The following is a 19,149-nucleotide window of genomic DNA, read 5'->3' on the forward strand; positions in this document are numbered from 1 at the left end:
CAGTAATCTTTTAAAAAGTAATGATATTATAATTCATTCATGGGGTGCATTGACACTGCAGATCAAAGAATGAAGACCTAACTCTTTCCCCACAGATCAAGAAAGTGGTATAACAGAATTTTAAATGCTATTCTTAGCATAGGTATGGTGAATGCTCACATAATTTACTGAAGCTGTAGACCGACCAATCAGAGCTCAGCTAAAGATCGGCCAATCAGAGTGAGAGTACCGACCGACCAATCAGAGCGCAGCTAAAGATCGGCCAATCAGAGTGAGAGTAAAGCCCGACCAATCAGAGCGCAGCTAAAGGTCGGCCAATCAGAGTGAGAGTACAGACCGATCAATCAGAAAGCAGTTAAAGATCAGCCAATCAGAGTGAGAGTACAGACCGATCAATCAGAAAGCAGTTAAAGATCAGCCAATCAGAGTGAGAGTACCGACCGACCAATCAGAGCGCAGCTAAAGATCGGCCAATCAGAGTGAGAGTAAAGCCCGACCAATCAGAGCGCAGCTAAAGGTCGGCCAATCAGAGTGAGAGTACAAACCGACCAATACAGAGTTACGACTAATCTGATCACTCTCCCCTTATTACTGTAATAAGTCTGTTAAACACTTTTGATTGTGGTGTCTCAGGAAATAATCAAGGCGCCAATCTGATTACGACAGTGTTAAAAACAACGTTGAAAATATGAAAAATTTTCATGCAGGAAGTAATCACATTACAGTAATCTTATAAAAAATCAGATTACACTAATAATTTTTATAAGTAATCAGATTACAGTAATATTTTAAAAAGTAATCAGATTACAGTAATATCATTAAAGTAATCAGATTACAGTAACATTTTAAAAAGTGATCAGATTACAGTAATATTATTAAAGTAATCAGATTACAGTAATATTTTTAAAGTAATCAGATTACAGTAATCTTACTAAAGTAATCAGATTACAGTAATAATTCAAAAGTAATCAGATTACAGTAATCTTTTAAAAAGTAATGATATTATAATTCATTCATGGGGTGCATTGACACTGCAGATCAAAGAATGAAGACCTAACTCTTTCCCCACAGATCAAGAAAGTGGTATAACCGAATTTTACATGCTATTCTTAGCATAGGTATGGTGAATGCTCACATAATTTACTGAAGCTGTAGACCGACCAATCAGAGCTCAGCTAAAGATCGGCCAATCAGAGTGAGAGTACCGACCGACCAATCAGAGCGCAGCTAAAGATTGGCCAATCAGAGTGAGAGTACCGACCGACCAATCAGATTGCAGCTAAAGATCGGCCAATCAGAGAGCAGCTAAAGGTCGGCCAATCAGAGTGAGAGTACAAACCGACCAATACAGAGTTACGACTAATCTGATCACTCTCACCTTATTACTGTAATAAGTCTGTTAAACCCTTTTGATTGTGGTGTCTCAGGAAATAATCAAGGCGCCAATCTGATTTGAACTCACAACCCTCTGATCTGAAGTCAGACGCACTACCATTGAGCCACAGAGTCACACGAAGTTGCTCGGTGGACCTCTGGTGTGAAGTAAGGGCCGCATGATGTGACCGCAGCTGACCCTGAAGCACTTAGCATTCGGACTCACTCCAGATGGGCCAGATGTGGTGTACTACAGCGTTGGTGGTATAGTGGTGAGCACAGCTGCCTTCCAAGCAGTTGACCCAGGTTCGATTGCCGGCCAACGCAGCGACCGTTTTCAGGAGACCCAGCAGAGTTACTGGGCTGCAAACATATCAGTGACGACTTAGAAATAACTACTGAAAAAAGATCAACAAGTCTTGCTGCACAGATGTTTCCATACCCTAATCCAGGCGTTGGCCTGCCAGATGCAGCTCTTCTCATGACTGTATCTTGAACGCAAATAAATCTTTGTTGACACTTCTTAACTCTGTCAGTAATGAAAAATTCCGCTGAAACTTTAACACAACCGAAATCCCAGTGTTAAAAATAACGTTGAAAATATGAAACATTTTCATGCAGGAAGTAATCACATTACAGTAATCTTATAAAAAATAAGATTACACTAATAATTTTTTTAAGTAATCAGATTACAGTAATATTTCTAAAAGTAATCAGATTACAGTAATATCATTAAAGTAATCATATTACAGTAATATTATTAAAGTAATCAGATTACAGTAATTTTACTAAAGTAATCAGATTACAGTAATAATTCAAAAGTAATCAGATTACAGTAATCTTTTAAAAAGTAATGATATTATAATTCATTCATGGGGTGCATTGACACTGCAGATCAAAGAATGAAGACCTAACTCTTTCCCCACAGATCAAGAAAGTGGTATAACAGAATTTTAAATGCTATTCTTAGCATAGGTATGGTGAATGCTCACATAATTTACTGAAGCTGTAGACCGACCAATCAGAGCTCAGCTAAAGATCGGCCAATCAGAGTGAGAGTACCGACCGACCAATCAGAGCGCAGCTAAAGATCGGCCAATCAGAGTGAGAGTACCGACCGACCAATCAGATTGCAGCTAAAGATCGGCCAATCAGAGAGCAGCTAAAGATCAGCCAATCAGAGTGAGAGTACAGACCGACCAATATGATCACTCTCACCTTATTACTGTAATAAGTCTGTTAAACACTTTTGATTGTGGTGTCTCAGGAAACAATCAAGGCGCCAATCTGATTTGAACTCACAACCTTCTGATCTGAAGTCAGACGCACTACCATTGCGCCACAGAGTCACACGAAGTTGCTCGGTGGACCTCTGGTGTGAAGTATGGGCCGCATGATGTGACCGCAGCTGACCCTGAAGCACTTAGTATTCGGACTCACTCCAGATGGGCCAGATGTGGTGTACTACAGCGTTGGTGGTATAGTGGTGAGCACAGCTGCCTTCCAAGCAGTTGACCCAGGTTCGATTGCCGGCCAACGCAGCGACCGTTTACAGGAGACCCAGCAGAGCTGGGCTGGAAACATATCAGTGACGACTTAGAAATAACTACTGAAAAAAGATCAACAAGATCTTGCTGCACAGATGTTTCCATACCCTAATCCAGGCGTTGGCCTGCCAGATGCAGCTCTTCTCATGACTGTATCTTGAACGCAAATAAATCTTTACTGACACTTCTTAACTCTGTCAGTAATGAAAAATTCCGCTGAAACTTTAACACAACCGAAATCCCAGTGTTAAAAATAACGTTGAAAATATGAAACATTTTCATGCAGGAAGTAATCACATTACAGTAATCTTATAAAAAATAAGATTACACTAATAATTTTTTAAAGTAATCAGATTACAGTAATATTTCTAAAAGTAATCAGATTACAGTAATATCATTAAAGTAATCAGATTACAGTAATATTATTAAAGTAATCAGATTACAGTAATATCATTAAAGTAATCAGATTACAGTAATATTTCTAAAAGTAATCAGATTACAGTAATATTACTAAAGTAATCAGATTACAGTAACATTTTAAAAAAGTAATCAGATTACAGTAATATTATTAAAGTAATCAGATTACAGTAATATTTTTAAAAGTAATCAGATTACAGTAATAATTCAAAAGTAATCAGATTACAGTAATCTTTTAAAAAGTAATGATATTATAATTCATTCATGGGGTGCATTGACACTGCAGATCAAAGAATGAAGACCTAACTCTTTCCCCACAGATCAAGAAAGTGGTATAACAGAATTTTACATGCTATTCTTAGCATAGGTATGGTGAATGCTCACATAATTTACTGAAGCTGTAGACCGACCAATCAGAGCTCAGCTAAAGATCGGCCAATCAGAGTGAGAGTACCGACCGACCAATCAGAGCGCAGCTAAAGATTGGCCAATCAGAGTGAGAGTACCGACCGACCAATCAGATTGCAGCTAAAGATCGGCCAATCAGAGAGCAGCTAAAGGTCGGCCAATCAGAGTGAGAGTACAAACCGACCAATACAGAGTTACGACTAATCTGATCACTCTCACCTTATTACTGTAATAAGTCTGTTAAACCCTTTTGATTGTGGTGTCTCAGGAAATAATCAAGGCGCCAATCTGATTTGAACTCACAACCCTCTGATCTGAAGTCAGACGCACTACCATTGAGCCACAGAGTCACACGAAGTTGCTCGGTGGACCTCTGGTGTGAAGTAAGGGCCGCATGATGTGACCGCAGCTGACCCTGAAGCACTTAGCATTCGGACTCACTCCAGATGGGCCAGATGTGGTGTACTACAGCGTTGGTGGTATAGTGGTGAGCACAGCTGCCTTCCAAGCAGTTGACCCAGGTTCGATTGCCGGCCAACGCAGCGACCGTTTTCAGGAGACCCAGCAGAGTTACTGGGCTGCAAACATATCAGTGACGACTTAGAAATAACTACTGAAAAAAGATCAACAAGTCTTGCTGCACAGATGTTTCCATACCCTAATCCAGGCGTTGGCCTGCCAGATGCAGCTCTTCTCATGACTGTATCTTGAACGCAAATAAATCTTTGTTGACACTTCTTAACTCTGTCAGTAATGAAAAATTCCGCTGAAACTTTAACACAACCGAAATCCCAGTGTTAAAAATAACGTTGAAAATATGAAACATTTTCATGCAGGAAGTAATCACATTACAGTAATCTTATAAAAAATAAGATTACACTAATAATTTTTTTAAGTAATCAGATTACAGTAATATTTCTAAAAGTAATCAGATTACAGTAATATCATTAAAGTAATCATATTACAGTAATATTATTAAAGTAATCAGATTACAGTAATTTTACTAAAGTAATCAGATTACAGTAATAATTCAAAAGTAATCAGATTACAGTAATCTTTTAAAAAGTAATGATATTATAATTCATTCATGGGGTGCATTGACACTGCAGATCAAAGAATGAAGACCTAACTCTTTCCCCACAGATCAAGAAAGTGGTATAACAGAATTTTAAATGCTATTCTTAGCATAGGTATGGTGAATGCTCACATAATTTACTGAAGCTGTAGACCGACCAATCAGAGCTCAGCTAAAGATCGGCCAATCAGAGTGAGAGTACCGACCGACCAATCAGAGCGCAGCTAAAGATCGGCCAATCAGAGTGAGAGTACCGACCGACCAATCAGATTGCAGCTAAAGATCGGCCAATCAGAGAGCAGCTAAAGATCAGCCAATCAGAGTGAGAGTACAGACCGACCAATATGATCACTCTCACCTTATTACTGTAATAAGTCTGTTAAACACTTTTGATTGTGGTGTCTCAGGAAACAATCAAGGCGCCAATCTGATTTGAACTCACAACCTTCTGATCTGAAGTCAGACGCACTACCATTGCGCCACAGAGTCACACGAAGTTGCTCGGTGGACCTCTGGTGTGAAGTATGGGCCGCATGATGTGACCGCAGCTGACCCTGAAGCACTTAGTATTCGGACTCACTCCAGATGGGCCAGATGTGGTGTACTACAGCGTTGGTGGTATAGTGGTGAGCACAGCTGCCTTCCAAGCAGTTGACCCAGGTTCGATTGCCGGCCAACGCAGCGACCGTTTACAGGAGACCCAGCAGAGCTGGGCTGGAAACATATCAGTGACGACTTAGAAATAACTACTGAAAAAAGATCAACAAGATCTTGCTGCACAGATGTTTCCATACCCTAATCCAGGCGTTGGCCTGCCAGATGCAGCTCTTCTCATGACTGTATCTTGAACGCAAATAAATCTTTACTGACACTTCTTAACTCTGTCAGTAATGAAAAATTCCGCTGAAACTTTAACACAACCGAAATCCCAGTGTTAAAAATAACGTTGAAAATATGAAACATTTTCATGCAGGAAGTAATCACATTACAGTAATCTTATAAAAAATAAGATTACACTAATAATTTTTTAAAGTAATCAGATTACAGTAATATTTCTAAAAGTAATCAGATTACAGTAATATCATTAAAGTAATCAGATTACAGTAATATTATTAAAGTAATCAGATTACAGTAATATCATTAAAGTAATCAGATTACAGTAATATTTCTAAAAGTAATCAGATTACAGTAATATTACTAAAGTAATCAGATTACAGTAACATTTTAAAAAAGTAATCAGATTACAGTAATATTATTAAAGTAATCAGATTACAGTAATATTTTTAAAAGTAATCAGATTACAGTAATAATTCAAAAGTAATCAGATTACAGTAATCTTTTAAAAAGTAATGATATTATAATTCATTCATGGGGTGCATTGACACTGCAGATCAAAGAATGAAGACCTAACTCTTTCCCCACAGATCAAGAAAGTGGTATAACAGAATTTTACATGCTATTCTTAGCATAGGTATGGTGAATGCTCACATAATTTACTGAAGCTGTAGACCGACCAATCAGAGCTCAGCTAAAGATCGGCCAATCAGAGTGAGAGTACCGACCGACCAATCAGAGCGCAGCTAAAGATCGGCCAATCAGAGTGAGAGTACCGACCGACCAATCAGATTGCAGCTAAAGATCGGCCAATCAGAGCGCAGCTAAAGATCGGCCAATCAGAGTGAGAGTACCGACCGACCAATCAGATTGCAGCTAAAGATCGGCCAATCAGAGAGCAGCTAAAGATCAGCCAATCAGAGTGAGAGTACAGACCGACCAATATGATCACTCTCACCTTATTACTGTAATAAGTCTGTTAAACACTTTTGATTGTGGTGTCTCAGGAAACAATCAAGGCGCCAATCTGATTTGAACTCACAACCTTCTGATCTGAAGTCAGACGCACTACCATTGCGCCACAGAGTCACACGAAGTTGCTCGGTGGACCTCTGGTGTGAAGTATGGGCCGCATGATGTGACCGCAGCTGACCCTGAAGCACTTAGCATTCGGACTCACTCCAGATGGGCCAGATGTGGTGTACTACAGCGTTGGTGGTATAGTGGTGAGCACAGCTGCCTTCCAAGCAGTTGACCCAGGTTCGATTGCCGGCCAACGCAGCGACCGTTTTCAGGAGACCCAGCAGAGCTGGGCTGGAAACATATCAGTGACGACTTAGAAATAACTACTGAAAAAAGATCAACAAGATCTTGCTGCACAGATGTTTCCATACCCTAATCCAGGCGTTGGCCTGCCAGATGCAGCTCTTCTCATGACTGTATCTTGAACGCAAATAAATCTTTACTGACACTTCTTAACTCTGTCAGTAATGAAAAATTCCGCTGAAACTTTAACACAACCGAAATCCCAGTGTTAAAAATAAGGTTGAAAATATGAAACATTTTCATGCAGGAAGTAATCACATTACAGTAATCTTATAAAAAATAAGATTACACTAATAATTTTTTAAAGTAATCAGATTACAGTAATATTTCTAAAAGTAAGCAGATTACAGTAATATCATTAAAATAATCAGATTACAGTAATATTATTAAAGTAATCAGATTACAGTAATATCATTAAAGTAATCAGATTACAGTAATATTTTAAAAAGTAATCAGATTACAGTAATATTATTAAAGTAATCAGATTACAGTAATATTTTTTAAAGTAATCAGATTACAGTAATCTTACTAAAGTAATCAGATTACAGTAATCTTATAAAAGTAATCAGATTACAGTAATAATTCAAAAGTAATCAGATTACAGTAATCTTACTAAAGTAATCAGATTACAGTAATCTTATAAAAGTAATCAGATTACAGTAATATTTCTAAAAGTAATCAGATTACAGTAATATCATTAAAGTAATCAGATTACAGTAATATTATTAAAGTAATCAGATTACAGTAATATCATTAAAGTAATCAGATTACAGTAATATTTCTAAAAGTAATCAGATTACAATAATATTACTAAAGTAATCAGATTACAGTAACATTTTAAAAAAGTAATCAGATTACAGTAATATTATTAAAGTAATCAGATTACAGTAATATTTTTAAAAGTAATCAGATTACAGTAATAATTCAAAAGTAATCAGATTACAGTAATCTTTTAAAAAGTAATGATATTATAATTCATTCATGGGGTGCATTGACACTGCAGATCAAAGAATGAAGACCTAACTCTTTCCCCACAGATCAAGAAAGTGGTATAACAGAATTTTACATGCTATTCTTAGCATAGGTATGGTGAATGCTCACATAATTTACTGAAGCTGTAGACCGACCAATCAGAGCTCAGCTAAAGATCGGCCAATCAGAGTGAGAGTACCGACCGACCAATCAGAGCGCAGCTAAAGATTGGCCAATCAGAGTGAGAGTACCGACCGACCAATCAGATTGCAGCTAAAGATCGGCCAATCAGAGAGCAGCTAAAGGTCGGCCAATCAGAGTGAGAGTACAAACCGACCAATACAGAGTTACGACTAATCTGATCACTCTCACCTTATTACTGTAATAAGTCTGTTAAACCCTTTTGATTGTGGTGTCTCAGGAAATAATCAAGGCGCCAATCTGATTTGAACTCACAACCCTCTGATCTGAAGTCAGACGCACTACCATTGAGCCACAGAGTCACACGAAGTTGCTCGGTGGACCTCTGGTGTGAAGTAAGGGCCGCATGATGTGACCGCAGCTGACCCTGAAGCACTTAGCATTCGGACTCACTCCAGATGGGCCAGATGTGGTGTACTACAGCGTTGGTGGTATAGTGGTGAGCACAGCTGCCTTCCAAGCAGTTGACCCAGGTTCGATTGCCGGCCAACGCAGCGACCGTTTTCAGGAGACCCAGCAGAGTTACTGGGCTGCAAACATATCAGTGACGACTTAGAAATAACTACTGAAAAAAGATCAACAAGTCTTGCTGCACAGATGTTTCCATACCCTAATCCAGGCGTTGGCCTGCCAGATGCAGCTCTTCTCATGACTGTATCTTGAACGCAAATAAATCTTTGTTGACACTTCTTAACTCTGTCAGTAATGAAAAATTCCGCTGAAACTTTAACACAACCGAAATCCCAGTGTTAAAAATAACGTTGAAAATATGAAACATTTTCATGCAGGAAGTAATCACATTACAGTAATCTTATAAAAAATAAGATTACACTAATAATTTTTTTAAGTAATCAGATTACAGTAATATTTCTAAAAGTAATCAGATTACAGTAATATCATTAAAGTAATCATATTACAGTAATATTATTAAAGTAATCAGATTACAGTAATTTTACTAAAGTAATCAGATTACAGTAATAATTCAAAAGTAATCAGATTACAGTAATCTTTTAAAAAGTAATGATATTATAATTCATTCATGGGGTGCATTGACACTGCAGATCAAAGAATGAAGACCTAACTCTTTCCCCACAGATCAAGAAAGTGGTATAACAGAATTTTAAATGCTATTCTTAGCATAGGTATGGTGAATGCTCACATAATTTACTGAAGCTGTAGACCGACCAATCAGAGCTCAGCTAAAGATCGGCCAATCAGAGTGAGAGTACCGACCGACCAATCAGAGCGCAGCTAAAGATCGGCCAATCAGAGTGAGAGTACCGACCGACCAATCAGATTGCAGCTAAAGATCGGCCAATCAGAGAGCAGCTAAAGATCAGCCAATCAGAGTGAGAGTACAGACCGACCAATATGATCACTCTCACCTTATTACTGTAATAAGTCTGTTAAACACTTTTGATTGTGGTGTCTCAGGAAACAATCAAGGCGCCAATCTGATTTGAACTCACAACCTTCTGATCTGAAGTCAGACGCACTACCATTGCGCCACAGAGTCACACGAAGTTGCTCGGTGGACCTCTGGTGTGAAGTATGGGCCGCATGATGTGACCGCAGCTGACCCTGAAGCACTTAGTATTCGGACTCACTCCAGATGGGCCAGATGTGGTGTACTACAGCGTTGGTGGTATAGTGGTGAGCACAGCTGCCTTCCAAGCAGTTGACCCAGGTTCGATTGCCGGCCAACGCAGCGACCGTTTACAGGAGACCCAGCAGAGCTGGGCTGGAAACATATCAGTGACGACTTAGAAATAACTACTGAAAAAAGATCAACAAGATCTTGCTGCACAGATGTTTCCATACCCTAATCCAGGCGTTGGCCTGCCAGATGCAGCTCTTCTCATGACTGTATCTTGAACGCAAATAAATCTTTACTGACACTTCTTAACTCTGTCAGTAATGAAAAATTCCGCTGAAACTTTAACACAACCGAAATCCCAGTGTTAAAAATAACGTTGAAAATATGAAACATTTTCATGCAGGAAGTAATCACATTACAGTAATCTTATAAAAAATAAGATTACACTAATAATTTTTTAAAGTAATCAGATTACAGTAATATTTCTAAAAGTAATCAGATTACAGTAATATCATTAAAGTAATCAGATTACAGTAATATTATTAAAGTAATCAGATTACAGTAATATCATTAAAGTAATCAGATTACAGTAATATTTCTAAAAGTAATCAGATTACAGTAATATTACTAAAGTAATCAGATTACAGTAACATTTTAAAAAAGTAATCAGATTACAGTAATATTATTAAAGTAATCAGATTACAGTAATATTTTTAAAAGTAATCAGATTACAGTAATAATTCAAAAGTAATCAGATTACAGTAATCTTTTAAAAAGTAATGATATTATAATTCATTCATGGGGTGCATTGACACTGCAGATCAAAGAATGAAGACCTAACTCTTTCCCCACAGATCAAGAAAGTGGTATAACAGAATTTTACATGCTATTCTTAGCATAGGTATGGTGAATGCTCACATAATTTACTGAAGCTGTAGACCGACCAATCAGAGCTCAGCTAAAGATCGGCCAATCAGAGTGAGAGTACCGACCGACCAATCAGAGCGCAGCTAAAGATCGGCCAATCAGAGTGAGAGTACCGACCGACCAATCAGATTGCAGCTAAAGATCGGCCAATCAGAGAGCAGCTAAAGGTCGGCCAATCAGAGTGAGAGTACAAACCGACCAATACAGAGTTACGACTAATCTGATCACTCTCACCTTATTACTGTAATAAGTCTGTTAAACCCTTTTGATTGTGGTGTCTCAGGAAATAATCAAGGCGCCAATCTGATTTGAACTCACAACCCTCTGATCTGAAGTCAGACGCACTACCATTGAGCCACAGAGTCACACGAAGTTGCTCGGTGGACCTCTGGTGTGAAGTAAGGGCCGCATGATGTGACCGCAGCTGACCCTGAAGCACTTAGCATTCGGACTCACTCCAGATGGGCCAGATGTGGTGTACTACAGCGTTGGTGGTATAGTGGTGAGCACAGCTGCCTTCCAAGCAATTGACCCAGGTTCGATTGCCGGCCAACGCAGGGACCGTTTTCAGGAGACCCAGCAGAGTTACTGGGCTGGAAACATATCAGTGACGACTTAGAAATAACTACTGAAAAAAGATCAACAAGTCTTGCTGCACAGATGTTTCCATACCCTAATCCAGGCGTTGGCCTGCCAGATGCAGCTCTTCTCATGACTGTATCTTGCACGCAAATAAATCTTAGCTGACACTTCTTAACTCTGTCAGTAATGAAAAATTCCGCTGAAACTTTAACACAACCGAAATCCCAGTGTTAAAAATAAGGTTGAAAATATGAAACATTTTCATGCAGGAAGTAATCACATTACAGTAATCTTATAAAAAATAAGATTACACTCATAATTTTTTAAGTAATCAGATTACAGTAATATTTCTAAAAGTAATCAGATTACAGTAATATTTTTAAAGTAATCAGATTACAGTAATCTTACTAAAGTAATCAGATTACAGTAATCTTGTAAAAGTAATCAGATTACAGTAATAATTAAAAGTAATCAGCTAAAGATCGGCCAATCAGAGAGCAGCTAAAGATCAGCCAATGAGAGTGAGAGTACACACCGATCAATCAGAACGCAGTTAAAGATCAGCCAATCAGAGTGAGAGTACCGACCGACCAATCAGAGCGCAGCTAAAGATCGGCCAATCAGAGTGAGAGTACCGACCGACCAATCAGAGCGCAGCTAAAGATCGGCCAATCAGAGTGAGAGTACCGACCGACCAATCAGATTGCAGCTAAAGATCGGCCAATCAGAGAGCAGCTAAAGATCAGCCAATCAGAGTGAGAGTACAGACCGACCAATATGATCACTCTCACAAGTCTGTTAAACACTTTTGATTGTGGTGTCTCAGGAAACAATCAAGGCGCCAATCTGATTTGAACTCACAACCTTCTGATCTGAAGTCAGACGCACTACCATTGCGCCACAGAGTCACACGAAGTTGCTCGGTGGACCTCTGGTGTGAAGTATGGGCCGCATGATGTGACCGCAGCTGACCCTGAAGCACTTAGCATTCGGACTCACTCCAGATGGGCCAGATGTGGTGTACTACAGCGTTGGTGGTATAGTGGTGAGCACAGCTGCCTTCCAAGCAGTTGACCCAGGTTCGATTGCCGGCCAACGCAGAGACCGTTTTCAGGAGACCCAGCAGAGCTGGGCTGGAAACATATCAGTGACGACTTAGAAATAACTACTGAAAAAAGATCAACAAGATCTTGCTGCACAGATGTTTCCATACCCTAATCCAGGCGTTGGCCTGCCAGATGCAGCTCTTCTCATGACTGTATCTTGAACGCAAATAAATCTTTACTGACACTTCTTAACTCTGTCAGTAATGAAAAATTCCGCTGAAACTTTAACACAACCGAAATCCCAGTGTTAAAAATAACGTTGAAAATATGAAACATTTTCATGCAGGAAGTAATCACATTACAGTAATCTTATAAAAAATAAGATTACACTAATAATTTTTTAAAGTAATCAGATTACAGTAATATTTCTAAAAGTAATCAGATTACAGTAATATCATTAAAGTAATCAGATTACAGTAATATTATTAAAGTAATCAGATTACAGTAATATCATTAAAGTAATCAGATTACAGTAATATTTTAAAAAGTAATCAGATTACAGTAATATTATTAAAGTAATCAGATTACAGTAATATTTTTTAAAGTAATCAGATTACAGTAATCTTACTAAAGTAATCAGATTACAGTAATCTTATAAAAGTAATCAGATTACAGTAATAATTCAAAAGTAATCAGATTACAGTAATCTTTTAAAAAGTAATGATATTATAATTCATTCATGGGGTGCATTGACACTGCAGATCAAAGAATGAAGACCTAACTCTTTCCCCACAGATCAAGAAAGTGGTATAACAGAATTTTACATGCTATTCTTAGCATAGGTATGGTGAATGCTCACATAATTTACTGAAGCTGTAGACCGACCAATCAGAGCTCAGCTAAAGATCGGCCAATCAGAGTGAGAGTACCGACCGACCAATCAGAGCGCAGCTAAAGATCGGCCAATCAGAGTGAGAGTACCGACCGACCAATCAGATTGCAGCTAAAGATCGGCCAATCAGAGAGCAGCTAAAGATCAGCCAATCAGAGTGAGAGTACAGACCGACCAATATGATCACTCTCACCTTATTACTGTAATAAGTCTGTTAAACACTTTTGATTGTGGTGTCTCAGGAAACAATCAAGGCGCCAATCTGATTTGAACTCACAACCTTCTGATCTGAAGTCAGACGCACTACCATTGCGCCACAGAGTCACACGAAGTTGCTCGGTGGACCTCTGGTGTGAAGTATGGGCCGCATGATGTGACCGCAGCTGACCCTGAAGCACTTAGCATTCGGACTCACTCCAGATGGGCCAGATGTGGTGTACTACAGCGTTGGTGGTATAGTGGTGAGCACAGCTGCCTTCCAAGCAGTTGACCCAGGTTCGATTGCCGGCCAACGCAGCGACCGTTTTCAGGAGACTCAGCAGAGTTACTGGGCTGGAAACATATCAGTGACGACTTAGAAATAACTACTGAAAAAAGATCAACAAGATCTTGCTGCACAGATGTTTCCATACCCTAATCCAGGCGTTGGCCTGCCAGATGCAGCTCTTCTCATGACTGTATCTTGAACGCAAATAAATCTTTACTGACACTTCTTAACTCTGTCAGTAATGAAAAATTCCGCTGAAACTTTAACACAACCGAAATCCCAGTGTTAAAAATAACGTTGAAAATATGAAACATTTTCATGCAGGAAGTAATCACATTACAGTAATCTTATAAAAAATAAGATTACACTAATAATTTTTTAAAGTAATCAGATTACAGTAATATTTCTAAAAGTAAGCAGATTACAGTAATATCATTAAAGTAATCAGATTACAGTAATATTATTAAAGTAATCAGATTACAGTAATATCATTAAAGTAATCAGATTACAGTTATATTTTAAAAAGTAATCAGATTACAGTAATATTATTAAAGTAATCAGATTACAGTAATATTTTTTAAAGTAATCAGATTACAGTAATCTTACTAAAGTAATCAGATTACAGTAATTTTATAAAAGTAATCAGATTACAGTAATAATTCAAAAGTAATCAGATTACAGTAATCTTTTAAAAAGTAATGATATTATAATTCATTCATGGGGTGCATTGACACTGCAGATCAAAGAATGAAGACCTAACTCTTTCCCCACAGATCAAGAAAGTGGTATAACAGAATTTTACATGCTATTCTTAGCATAGGTATGGTGAATGCTCACATAATTTACTGAAGCTGTAGACCGACCAATCAGAGCTCAGCTAAAGATCGGCCAATCAGAGTGAGAGTACCGACCGACCAATCAGAGCGCAGCTAAAGATCGGCCAATCAGAGTGAGAGTACCGACCGACCAATCAGATTGCAGCTAAAGATCGGCCAATCAGAGAGCAGCTAAAGGTCGGCCAATCAGAGTGAGAGTACAAACCGACCAATACAGAGTTACGACTAATCTGATCACTCTCACCTTATTACTGTAATAAGTCTGTTAAACCCTTTTGATTGTGGTGTCTCAGGAAATAATCAAGGCGCCAATCTGATTACGACAGTGTTAAAAATAACGTTGAAAATATGAAAAATTTTCATGCAGGAAGTAATCACATTACAGTAATCTTATAAAAAATCAGATTACACTAATAATTTTTATAAGTAATCAGATTACAGTAATATTTCTAAAAGTAATCAGATTACAGTAATATTACTAAAGTAATCAGATTACAGTAACATTTAAAAAGTAATCAGATTACAGTAATATTATTAAAGTAATCAGATTACAGTAATAATTCAAAAGTAATCAGATTACAGTAATCTTTTAAAAAGTAATGATATTATAATTCATTCATGGGGTGCATTGACACTGCAGATCAAAGAATGAAGACCTAACTCTTTCCCCACAGATCAAGAAAGTGGTATAACAGAATTTTAAATGCTATTCTTAGCATAGGTATGGTGAATGCTCACATAATTTACTGAAGCTGTAGACCGACCAATCAGAGCTCAGCTAAAGATCGGCCAATCAGAGTGAGAGTACCGACCGACCAATCAGAGCGCAGCTAAAGATCGGCCAATCAGAGTGAGAGTAAAGCCCGACCAATCAGAGCGCAGCTAAAGGTCGGCCAATCAGAGTGAGAGTACAGACCGATCAATCAGAAAGCAGTTAAAGATCAGCCAATCAGAGTGAGAGTACAGACCGATCAATCAGAAAGCAGTTAAAGATCAGCCAATCAGAGTGAGAGTACCGACCGACCAATCAGAGCGCAGCTAAAGATCGGCCAATCAGAGTGAGAGTAAAGCCCGACCAATCAGAGCGCAGCTAAAGGTCGGCCAATCAGAGTGAGAGTACAAACCGACCAATACAGAGTTACGACTAATCTGATCACTCTCCCCTTATTACTGTAATAAGTCTGTTAAACACTTTTGATTGTGGTGTCTCAGGAAATAATCAAGGCGCCAATCTGATTACGACAGTGTTAAAAATAACGTTGAAAATATGAAAAATTTTCATGCAGGAAGTAATCACATTACAGTAATCTTATAAAAAATCAGATTACACTAATAATTTTTATAAGTAATCAGATTACAGTAATATTTTAAAAAGTAATCAGATTACAGTAATATCATTAAAGTAATCAGATTACAGTAACATTTTAAAAAGTAATCAGATTACAGTAATATTATTAAAGTAATCAGATTACAGTAATATTTTTAAAGTAATCAGATTACAGTAATCTTACTAAAGTAATCAGATTACAGTAATCTTACTAAAGTAATCAGATTACAGTAATAATTCAAAAGTAATCAGATTACAGTAATCTTTTAAAAAGTAATGATATTATAATTCATTCATGGGGTGCATTGACACTGCAGATCAAAGAATGAAGACCTAACTCTTTCCCCACAGATCAAGAAAGTGGTATAACAGAATTTTACATGCTATTCTTAGCATAGGTATGGTGAATGCTCACATAATTTACTGAAGCTGTAGACCGACCAATCAGAGCTCAGCTAAAGATCGGCCAATCAGAGTGAGAGTACCGACCGACCAATCAGAGCGCAGCTAAAGATCGGCCAAAAATAACGTTGAAAATATGAAAAATTTTCATGCAGGAAGTAATCACATTACAGTAATCTTATAAAAAATAAGATTACACTAATATTTTTTTAAGTAATCAGATTACAGTAATATTTCTAAAAGTAATCAGATTACAGATAACAGAATTTTACATGCTATTCTTAGCATAGGTATGGTGAATGCTCACATAATTTACTGAAGCTGTATTCTCCTGTATAGCTCCTCAAGTCTCTGAAGGTCTTTGTGCAAGACGTGGTAACTGGTTTACTGGCAGGCTACTCCAGCACAGAGAGACATAAAGGGAGGAATAAGTAATCGGGAGAAATTCCACAGAGACTCAGAGAACATCACTTTCTGTATAAGGCTGATGACCACCCAGATTGTGTCGTATGTCGTATGTTCTGATCGAACAGACAAAATACAGGTGTAGGCAGTGTGGGGTGGGTCTTAGTGTGGTACCATGCAATGAGAGGTATCACACCATAAAAAACTACAAACCGTGTCACCTGATGGATTTTTAGCTTAGCCACCCATGCAACATCTTCCTGCTTAGCCAAATGGCTGAGCCACAAAACTTCTCACACAGTGTGTTTCCATACAAAGTTATTGAACCACTGCCATTGCATCAGTAATGACACTGATGGGATTTGAACTCACAACCTTCTGATCTGGAGTGAGACGCGCTTACGCAATTTACAGTGTTGGTTTACTCTTTGCTATTTCCCTGAACATTTTGCATTGTCTAGCGCATTGAATATATAATATTGAGTATAGCACAGACATTCATAGGAATATATTTGGGGAAAAAGGCTGCATTTCATCATTGAAACATGAAAATTTCATAAAAATTCTATAATCCAAGATGGCCCATGACGTCATAATATGCAAATTAGGTGTGTCAGTTTGCTTCCTACATAAACTTTGGGTCATCCTTAACATTTCTTTAATTAACAGAAAGTCTCTATCTCCTATCAGTTTTAAGATATAGCCCTTTGAAATTTATTTGACAAAATCATGGATTTTCTAAGAAAAACCTCTGGCGCCTAAAGGGTTAAAATCTGTTGTTGGTCATTTTCTGTTTCCGTGTCAGAAAGAGAAGAAGTGGATGATCTGAACAAACAGCAGCAGCGTGTCAGGACAACCTGCTCAGAGGAAGTTCATTTAAAGGGAACAAACTTTGAGACTTCAGCAGATTTTTTGAGAAAAACATTAAACATCAGAACAGAAAAAAATTCAACTTTTTGCAGTGAACACGAGTCTGGAGCTGAAAGCAAACTGTTTTTTTTCCACATCAATTGACTAATGAGCCGCAATCAGCTGTTAAACTGCAACAACCTTGTTAAAGAAGATTAACCTTCCAACGAAAACACATCAAACACAAGTAAAACCTACAAACTGCTGATTTATCATCACAAACTATCTGGAGTCCATCATTCTACAGAGAGAAAGATTATTCACAAGTGGAAAACATTCAGGACAGCTGTCAATCTTCCCAGGAGTGGACGTCCCAGCAAGTTCACCCCAAGGTGAAGAAGCCCAGAGCTACATCTCAGACTCTACAGGCCTCAGTTAGCATGTTAAAGGTCACCCCAAGGTGAAAAAGCCCAGAGCTACATCTCAGACTCTACAGGCCTCAGTTAGCATGTTAAAGGTTAAAGGTCATGGCAGCACAGTTAGAGAAAGACTGAACAAGGATGGCTTGTTTGGAAGGGCTGCAGGAGAAAGCCTCTTCTCTCTAAAAAGAACATGGCAGCACAGCTTAGGTTTGCAAAGCTGCATCTGAACAAAGCTCAAGACTTCTGGAACAATGTCCTTTGGACAGACCAGAGCAAAGTGGAGATGTTTGGTCCTAATGCACAGCAGCACGTTTGGAGGAAACCAAACACAGCATATCAGCACAAACACCTCATACCAGCTGTCAAGCACGGTGGTGGAGGGCTGATGATCTGGGCTGGTTCTGCAGCCACAGGACCTGGGCACCATGCAGTCATTGAGTCCACCATGAACTCCTCTGGATACCAAAGTATTCTAGAGTCAAATGTAATTTATAAATATTTCATGTTGTATGAATCACTTTTGATGCACTTGTAAGGTGAAAAATTCAATAAGTTAAATGTAAAAAATCTGTTTTTACCTGACAAACAAGCACTATTAAACTCATTATTTCTTGTTTTACTTACCTTATGGGGACTTTTATGTTTACAGTCACTTTGTGGAGAATTGGCTTACACTCTGCCTCCATCACTGTAACTAAACTAATTCTCATGACGAAGATAATTAAAGTCTGATTGTTTTCATGTCAGTTTTCTGAAGGTTAGTGTGAGTCTGCAGAAAATGAATGGATGTCAATGTGAAGACCTCAGAAGTGATGGAAACCTGAGTGTGTGTGTGTAAAAAGAGGAAGCAGAGATTGTGTATATATAAAGTGATATTGCAGTCGTTCTGATCATCATCTGATCGGATCAGAGACCCGACAGGCGAACTTCTCTCCATCTGACTGGTGAGTTTCAGCCGTTTTATCTGGAATCAGAAATATTCTCGTGTTTAAAGTGTGCAGAACTGAGAGGAAACTAAAATAGCACCGTGAGTGTTTTTTATCTGCTGTGTGATACAGTAAAGGTTTGGGGTGAGCAGAAGTAACTTTTCTTTGTATGATCTGATAAAAATCTGATGAAAATCTGATGTAAACGATAAAAATCTGATAAAAAAAATTTGATGAAAATGCTTTAAAAAATCTGATGAAAATGATAAAAATCTGATGAAAATTTGCATGAACATA

At 38.1% G+C, this 19,149-nt stretch overlaps 9 non-coding genes across 9 annotated transcripts; all 9 read left to right on the forward strand.

Moving 5' to 3' along the window:
* Positions 1-1,629: 1,629 nt before the first annotated feature.
* trnag-ucc (transfer RNA glycine (anticodon UCC)) lies at positions 1,630-1,701 on the forward strand. The gene has a single exon. It is a non-coding gene; the product is annotated as a tRNA-Gly (tRNA).
* A 1,142-nt stretch (positions 1,702-2,843) lies between these two features.
* On the forward strand, positions 2,844-2,915 carry trnag-ucc (transfer RNA glycine (anticodon UCC)). The gene has a single exon. It is a non-coding gene; the product is annotated as a tRNA-Gly (tRNA).
* A 1,301-nt stretch (positions 2,916-4,216) lies between these two features.
* On the forward strand, positions 4,217-4,288 carry trnag-ucc (transfer RNA glycine (anticodon UCC)). The gene has a single exon. It is a non-coding gene; the product is annotated as a tRNA-Gly (tRNA).
* Positions 4,289-5,430: 1,142 nt separating this feature from the next.
* Positions 5,431-5,502, forward strand: trnag-ucc (transfer RNA glycine (anticodon UCC)). Its single transcript has one exon. It is a non-coding gene; the product is annotated as a tRNA-Gly (tRNA).
* A 1,362-nt stretch (positions 5,503-6,864) lies between these two features.
* On the forward strand, positions 6,865-6,936 carry trnag-ucc (transfer RNA glycine (anticodon UCC)). Its single transcript has one exon. It is a non-coding gene; the product is annotated as a tRNA-Gly (tRNA).
* A 1,640-nt stretch (positions 6,937-8,576) lies between these two features.
* On the forward strand, positions 8,577-8,648 carry trnag-ucc (transfer RNA glycine (anticodon UCC)). The gene has a single exon. It is a non-coding gene; the product is annotated as a tRNA-Gly (tRNA).
* A 1,142-nt stretch (positions 8,649-9,790) lies between these two features.
* On the forward strand, positions 9,791-9,862 carry trnag-ucc (transfer RNA glycine (anticodon UCC)). Its single transcript has one exon. It is a non-coding gene; the product is annotated as a tRNA-Gly (tRNA).
* A 2,426-nt stretch (positions 9,863-12,288) lies between these two features.
* trnag-ucc (transfer RNA glycine (anticodon UCC)) lies at positions 12,289-12,360 on the forward strand. Its single transcript has one exon. It is a non-coding gene; the product is annotated as a tRNA-Gly (tRNA).
* Positions 12,361-13,642: 1,282 nt separating this feature from the next.
* Positions 13,643-13,714, forward strand: trnag-ucc (transfer RNA glycine (anticodon UCC)). The gene has a single exon. It is a non-coding gene; the product is annotated as a tRNA-Gly (tRNA).
* Positions 13,715-19,149: the final 5,435 nt, after the last annotated feature.

The sequence above is a fragment of the Leuresthes tenuis genome, unplaced genomic scaffold (assembly GCF_036924035.1).
Source record: "Leuresthes tenuis unplaced genomic scaffold, fLeuTen1.0.hap1 SCAF_24, whole genome shotgun sequence".
Lineage (NCBI taxonomy): Eukaryota > Metazoa > Chordata > Actinopteri > Atheriniformes > Atherinopsidae > Leuresthes > Leuresthes tenuis.